Below are 8,531 nucleotides of genomic sequence, written 5' to 3' on the forward strand. Positions count from 1 at the left end.
TGATGATTTGACCACTGTCGAGAACTGTTTTAGATGAATTCAGTGAATGGTCTGCCAATAATAATTCAATCAATGATATTCCTCTCAACTTTGTTTCTGAGGCAAAAATGTTGGGTATTTGGATGCAGGACAGCCTCAAATGAGATAGAAACATGGCTAAAATTGTGTCCAAAATCAATCGTCAGTTGTATATGCTCACAGGATCTTAAATATGTTTGGATTTAATGTCCAGGAATTATGTTCAGCTTACAAAGGATATGTTCAGCGATTACTTGAGTATGTGGATGTAGTTTGGCATTCCTTCCTCACCACAACTCAAGATCATAACTTTGGAGCAGCTGTAAAAAAGAGCTTGCAAAATGGTTTTGGGCAAATTGTATGATAGTTATAACAACGCTCTTAATCTTTGCCAGCTTGACTGTCTAGCTGATAGAAGGGAGGACCATTGTCGTAAGTTGGCCGAAGGACTCTCTGCTTCTATTCGAACAGAAGATCTCATCCCTCCTACCAGACTGGAGAGTCATGGCAGGGTCATTTGCAATGCAAATCAAATCTCTGAACTTTTTGCAAGGACCTATCATTTCAAAAACAGCCGAATTCCATACTTTATCAAACATTGTAATATAATGTTACTAAAGTGTTGATAAAATTCTGTCTTGTCAGTACGTCTTCGAAAGTGACATGTGTTATTAAAGGGGGGTGGCCCGATTTACTTAATGAAGGTTTTTTTCTTGATCGAATGACTTTTGCCACCAATTCCCATCTGTTCTGTTTCACATCGGTGTTTCAATTCATTTTGATAGAGAGAGCTAAAAATGTAATTTTCTAGCCCCATAGGAACACCGTGCATTCATTAATTGGTCAACCAAAAGGCAAAAAAACTAAATATCTTTAAGCCCTGAAATTTCACATAGTGAATTAGAAAAATTGTATCTTTCATCTGATACCAAGCGTTATACCACTTCTGGTAAAATCAGGGGTTCTGGGGATAAGGCTCTTAGCGATCAGGTTATACCCCTTTAAACCTGGAACTGATAAATAATCGGTTGCGAGAACACTTAAATCTGTTCATTTTTTTTTTAATCAATGGGAGCAAGATGATCTTTATCATCGCTGAGAGTGTAAGTGCTAGCAATCTCTCCTCTCCTGGGTTATCACGCTTTTTCTGTGTTCTTATGATATTTTGGTATCTCAATTTGTATTTTACTTTGTACATTGTTATAATCATACTTGCTTCTTGTACTGATTTTAAAATTTGTTATATTTATTTGCTTTTTATCTCACCATGTTGTAGTAATATTATTATACTTGTATGTTATCATGTTGTATATAATGTGCAAGTTTAAGTTATATTTGGTAGTTTTAGGTTTGGCATGTTTTTCTGTGAAGCGCCTTGAGGCTTTGTTGCATAGGGCGCTTTATTAAATCTTTGTTTATTATTATTATTATTATTATTGTATGTGGTGTGATCAAGCAAGATCAAAATGAAGTCGGTCATATTCAATTTTCAGTTTTGTATTGGATTGTTACAAGCATGATATCCAGTGCTGCAATATGAAGTTAATACCTGTTGTTGACAGCAAGTTGTTAAGTGTATTTCACTTTGATAGTAATCAGGGAAAGCAAGTTCTACACAAACATTTCTGTATTCAGACTAAAGAATATGTACAGCACATCAATTAGGAGATTAGGTATAATGATGAGTGTGCTGCCACTGCATTGAAACAATTGAATAGTAATGATGTGATATTCTTTGGGTTACCTCAAGTTCGGAAGTGACAATTCCTATTTGCGTTTGCACTTAAGCGTGCTGATAAAGTGTCCTTGTACATGTGTGTGTATGCTCTGCGCAATTAACTTTACTTGTATGATTTGATACTGCCACCAGCAAAATAAGCGTCTATGTCACTACCAAATTCGAGCCAAAGCAATCGGATTTCAAGATGTGCATCTTCTTAAATATGACAGGACATATTTATTGTAAATAGTGTTTGTGTAGATGGACATGAAAGCTAATAATCAGAACATATTATAATAACCAAAGAGAACTGTTCTGCCCTGATATTAAGAAAAGGAAAAGCAAGTCCTGTTTAAAATGAGACTGTTGCAATTGTTGGTTGAAGTTGTAGTCTCGCAGGACCATACAACGTTGTTCTAGCACAACAAACCATCTGGAAAGGAACAACACCTCTGATTAATTGTTAATTTCACACAAAATTGTGTACAAAATTTACATTTAAATGGTAAGTTGTAATTATAAAGGTCATGAAAACATTTTAAAATGTTTTATGAAAAAGCACTACAACAGCATGTTAAAAACGTCAAAATGTAATTATAAAATATTTTTGGCAAACATATTTGTGAAATATTTTATCAACACTCATTTAACATTAGGTTAGAATGTTTTGCACTAAGTTTTCAAAAATGCTTTCATGTATGTTATTAAAACATTTTATATCCTGTATTTAACTCAACATTTAAATGTTTTCTGTGAAAACAGTTTTGTGTTTGTTGGGACTGTTGGCACTATACACTCAGAACACTGGTCATTCGGTGGCTATTGTTGTGCAAGGCTCACTCGGTTATTTCCTTAGGCACAGCACGTTCACATTTGGCGTTGAAATGAGCAAAATTGTGAGCAATTAAAATACATTTTCTAGGCCAAATATAAAGCAATAATTTTCATTCTTTCAGTAAATATCAGAAGAAAGTCATAATGATTGATACCATAATCATTTTTATTTAAAGGAGTATTTCGTGATCCTAGCATCCTGTTTTTATGATATTTTTCAGTAGGTATCCACTAAAAAGCTTATTCCCAAAATTTCAGTTGATTCTGATTTTGCGTTTGCGAGTTATGCATTATTATGTGTATTACAATGCTCCATAGACAATGTGTTGTAATTTCTTTCCGGTATACCAGAACGAAAATCAAATTTCGAGATATCTTTGCTAAACGAATTAATCTGCAAGAAATATTTTGTACATAAACATTATGTAGCCAGAATTTTCCAGTGATATAAAAATCTCAACTTTTTTTAGAAAAGTGGGGGGATGATGCTGTGGATCACGAAATGCCCTTTTAAAATCATGGTGTTAAACTTAGAAATTTGGTCTTCAAGTGTAAGATTTTCGATTTTGACAAGCCTGAACTTAGCCAATGAGCTTTTTTTTTGGGGGGGGGGGGCAACTTTTCAGCTTTTCAAAGTAGCGGTAATATAATTCACCAATGAAAATATTTCCCAACTTTCTAAGGGAACAAACCAAAAAATCGATGACGTCCTATAAACGAAACTAGTTTCGTTTAGGGGGGAGGGGGTAAAAATACTCGATTACGTTTGTACAAAAACATCGGTCTGAAAAATGTGTCATTATTGTTATCATGTCAAAATTTTCAACATTTCATTATTACGTTTCTGGCAGGGAGGGAGGGGGTCGACTGAGAAACGAAACTAATTACGTTTATAAGACGTCATCGATCTTTTGGTTTGTTCCCTAAAGCACATCATATATGAGCTATATATATCATAGTTTTGTCAGAATTTCAATTTTTATGTAACCTTTTTTCACTTCCTACTACCAATTTTTTTCAAAATCAATGTGTCAATATACCCTTGAATTTCGCATGCAACAATAGAAATATCAATTATTTCTGCTGATTGTATTCTAAATGAAGTACTAAGTTGGACATTTTGGCAGTTTTAAGTGAAAAATGGTGATATCAAAACGAATATTCTGACAAACCTATAATATATGGGGAGCGAACTATATTAGTTTGAAACCCTAAATAAGACACAATTTTAACATCAGGATTTCTTTTTAACAGGTATATCCAAGCACTATGTTTTATGTGACATTACTGAAAAAAGGTAAACTTCATGTTTTTAATTTGACCGAGAAAATTAATTCAAAGCAAAAAGGTGTATCTCTCTATTGTGTTGATTTCAATATGTATCAATCGAATCATCTTTTGCTTTTAGAACGACTATGCATAACAATGATGGTCAGTAGCGTTCTGAGTGTATAACAATTGGCTGTGAAAACTGAAAAGGAAAGCACAATGTTTGCTTGGTATTTCTATGATAACTTGCTATATTAAACAATAGTATTGCTGAACTAACAAGCTCACTTCATAATTGCAAATGATTAAGTAGACTACATATTAGTAATTTTCAAATTTACCAAGTTGAATAAACTTATTTGTTAATACAATTGCAAACAATGAAAATAAAATCAGTAGAGAACCTTAACCTGTTACTGTCGAGTTACTGAATTATGAGTGTTGAATCTGTGCAATGGCATTATCATCTTTAGCTTACTCAATATAGTTGGGGTGAAAATGTCACATTTTTAGTAATTTCCGCTCTTGTTGGAACCCATATCATTTGGTTCTCCCATTTATTAAAAGAGAATGGCTGGTATAACAGTAACTATACTTTCATAACCAGGGGCTCAATCCACCAAGTAAATTGGTTTGGACCGACTGGCTTCAATGTTGGGTGTTTTCATGCCAGATGTGGTGGTGTAGCTAAGGGGCAGCTTTTAAAGGCTCTGGTTCCATTGAGTTTCCATCTAGCTACACCATCTCACACCACACTGTTGGCATCTATAAAAAAAAATACTCCACATATCAGTCCAAACTGATGTTCTTGGTTGATTGAGGCTTGTGGAACGTTTTCCCCTCCTGTGCCCCCTGTGCATTCTGGTAGCTGTGATTCCACTTTCAAAATTCCAGTTCATCCCCTTCACCCTCCCAATTATGAAGTAGGCCCCCTACATGAGGTTTAGGGCAGAGCGTGGCACAATGGTTAGGGTACTTGCCTTTAGTGCATAATGAGGTCCCGGGTTCAATTCCAGGCGGTGGCGATTTGCTGGGATATTGACTTGGAAAAAAATTCTGAAATTAATTGGCAACTTCTGTAGATTAAATTCAGACTTACGCTCTCCCCATGGTTCGTTTTGAATTGGGTAAATGAGTCCTTTTCCTCCCAATTACAGCAGTAAATCTGCATTTTGAGCATTTTGTTCTTAAAATTTCCTGTCAATTTGGTAAAGCACATGTACACGCAGACCGCATATAATTTCATTTGACAACACCAGGGGAGAGGAAATTTGACAACTTATATCCCTGACCCCTTCAGGGGCGTAGCAAGTGGGGGGATAGGGTTGACGGAAGTCTGATGGTTCAGAGGCCCGAGCACTAAGGCGAAAATTAAATAACGCTGATCTGATAATGGAGATGTTAAAAGCAGTGCTGGGGTTACCATTAGGCCAGATGGGTCTGGTCCATGGCCCAAAAATTTGGGGCCCCAAAATTGCCCGTTGCATAACAGCATGTTTTTGGCCAAAATAGGGTAGGCCTAGCGGCCTATATTTGTAAACTGCTCCTTGTTCATAACCCCTGATGCTCTTGTTACTCCCCTTGACCCCTTCCACTCACAGTCAGCTTAGGGGCTGTGCAGTAATTATGAGCCATGGGGGAGGGGAAAATTGGGCGGGAAAGAAATTTTTGGTGAGCCAAAGGATGGGGGGTAAGCGATTTTTGGCAAGCAAGTTTGTAAATTGGGATCCCAAAAATTAGACATGTGCAGGCCGGGGGAAGAATTTTTGGTGGGCCGAGAGGGGGCAAACTATTTTTTTTTGGCAAAGAGGGGGCGGTTTTTGGTGAGCCGTTTGGAACCCCCCCCCCTCATAATTATTACCCTGCGACGCCGCACGTATTCTGCGTTTTGGTTTCTTTGTTCACAAAATATTGATGTCATAGTATAATAACTTTAATTGGTCGTTGCACAAATCTAACAGGCAAACCGCAGTAGGCCTAATGCCAAGGCCATTAATTGACTGTTCATACCCCCTCCCTGGTAAACCACTTACCCTTGTAGGCCTATTAGTGTTTAACGGCATCATATCTGATATCTGCGTTTTGAGCACTTTGTTCCCAAACTAGCATGTTAAAGTAGTGCTGAATCAATTCGGTATACACACTAAGTGACACCTAAACCGCAAGGTAGGCCCAGGCCCGTACGCAGCCCCCCACCCCACCCGAAAATTGGAAAAGTATAGAAAAATTCCCAAAATTTCAGTTTTTTACGCTTTTTTGTTTTGGACAAAAAAGATCAAACTTTTTGGGAGAAAGTACGCTTTTCTCAAAATCGCCCCCCCTTCCTTGAAAAAAGGTCCACTTTTTCAAAATCAGCACCCCCAATGAAATCCTGCGTACGGGCCGGGGTAAGCCTACGAGAACGGAAATGTAACGGTTTCTCATCTCCACCCCCCCCCCCATCACAGTGTGCACCGTAGAATTGTGTTTTGAGCACTTTGTTTCCAAAATGTCATGTTAGAGTACAAGTAAATCAATTAGGTAAAACACAAATCTAACACGCAAACCGCACTATGCTATTTATTGGACAACATAGGCCTAATGCGCATGAAATTTGACCATACAATTTCGGGCCAAGAGGGGGGGGGGGGAAAACGGTTTTTGACGAACCGTTTGGAAATTTTACCCGCCCCCACCCGGGGGGGGCTCATAAATATTGCACGGCGCCGAACGTATTCTGCGTTTTGGTTTCTTTGTTCACGAAATATTGATGTCAAAGTACAAACTTTAGTTGGTCGTTGCACAAATCTAACAGGCAAACCGCAATAATCTGAGAGGACCTAGGGCCTACCACTGATCGGACACGGTAAGAACAGGACAAATGTAGCCTATGTCTGGCTGTAGGCCTATAATTCGATAAGGACAATTCATCCCCCTCCCTGGTGAATCACTTCCCCTCGGTGTTCAACGGCAGCATATAGGCCTACTCTGCGTTTTGAGCACGTTGTTCCCAAACTAGCATGTTAAAGTAGTGCTGAATCAATTCGGTATACACACTAAGTGACACCCAAACCGCAAGGTAGGCATATGAGAACGGAAATGTAACGGTTCCTCATCTCCCCCCCCCCCCCCTCCTCATCACAGTGGGCACCGACAGTAGAATTGTGTTTTGAGCACTTTGTTCCAAAAATATCATGTTAAACTACAAGTAAATCAATTCGGTAAAACACAAATCTAACACGCAAACCGCACTATTGGACAACATTATGCGCAGGAAAATTTGACAATACAATTCACAGACCCTTTCCCCTCACAATGTGTTCAACGACAGGGCATTAGGGCCTAATGCGTTTTGGGGTCCTTATTCACAGAATATTTGTGTCAAGTTACAAGTAACTCCATTTGGTATAACACAAATCTAACACACAAACCGCAGTAGGCCTCCTGAGAGCTAGGCCTACCATGACAGGGCATAGGAACAGGGCAAAGGTCAAATAATTGACGATTCAATGTCCCCTCCGCCACCCCCCCCCCCCGACGGTGATCCGGCCACTTCCCCTCGGTGCTGCATCATAACTGCGTTTTGAACACTTTATTTCCAAAAATATCATGTTAAAGTAATAGTAAATCAATTCGATATGACACAAATATGACACGCAAACCGCACCATTGCAACAGTTAGGATTGACATAGAACGGGGCCAAGACCTGTCTCACCAGCCCCCTCCCCCTAGTGCATATCTGTCCGACCCTAGTAGCCCATGCAATGGCCGCTGGCCGGGGGGGCTAATCCCGGGGCCCAGCTCTAATAGTGACGGTCACTGGTGCACTAACGCCGCAACTTCAAAAACAGAGAAGGTGATATTTTTACGAACTGGTCATTAATAACGCTCACCTTCCCCGTCCCCCAGCACCACCACCTAAAGACCTGAAGGGGTTTTGCCTTGCTCCCAGGGCCCATGCTGTTAAGTGAAATACAGGGGCCTCAAGTCGAGTTAAATAATAATAGATTATAGATGGCGCCCTGCTACTTCAAAAGTTTGGTGACTCTTGATGTCATTCTTAGCTCATTTTAAAGCACTGTGGCAACAGAGGCATCATGAAATAGTAGGTATCAGCTAAATATGGCTAACTCAGTTCGGGGGCACTCGTAATAACCGGGCGTCTCTGATTTCAAAGACGGGTCAGTGATTTCACATACGGGGGTCTGTGATATCATATACGTCGAGCTTTGTTGACAGCTCGGAGCAGCTCGGCACTCGATGCAGCACATCGGAACGAAGCTGAGTGTATTACAATAAGCTTTCCTATGTTTAGCAAATATCTACCTGTGCAAAAATTATATCTAGGCCTATATGTGCAAATTCTGACAAATGGTCCCAGAACAAACTTAGATTGCAATGGCTAAAATCAAATGTTTTGAGGTAAAAAAAATCCCAATAGGCCCCCTACTATCCAATTCATGAATTGGATAGTAAAATTAGCAGGCACTCAAGATGCTCAACTTGGGCTAGCTACAACCCTGATAAGGCCTATACACAAAATTATTCCCACTGCGCTGGGACGTTCATCAAAATTACTTATATCGTTTGCGACTGGGTTTTGAAACTAGGGAGTATGTGATTTATGAGACGTCTCTGAAAATATGATAGGCCTACTGTAAGGTGACATGACGCTTCAAGAGTATTTGATATCAGAGACGTCTTTGAATT

The sequence above is a fragment of the Amphiura filiformis genome, unplaced genomic scaffold (genome assembly GCF_039555335.1).
Source record: "Amphiura filiformis unplaced genomic scaffold, Afil_fr2py scaffold_55, whole genome shotgun sequence".
Taxonomy (NCBI): domain Eukaryota; kingdom Metazoa; phylum Echinodermata; class Ophiuroidea; order Amphilepidida; family Amphiuridae; genus Amphiura; species Amphiura filiformis.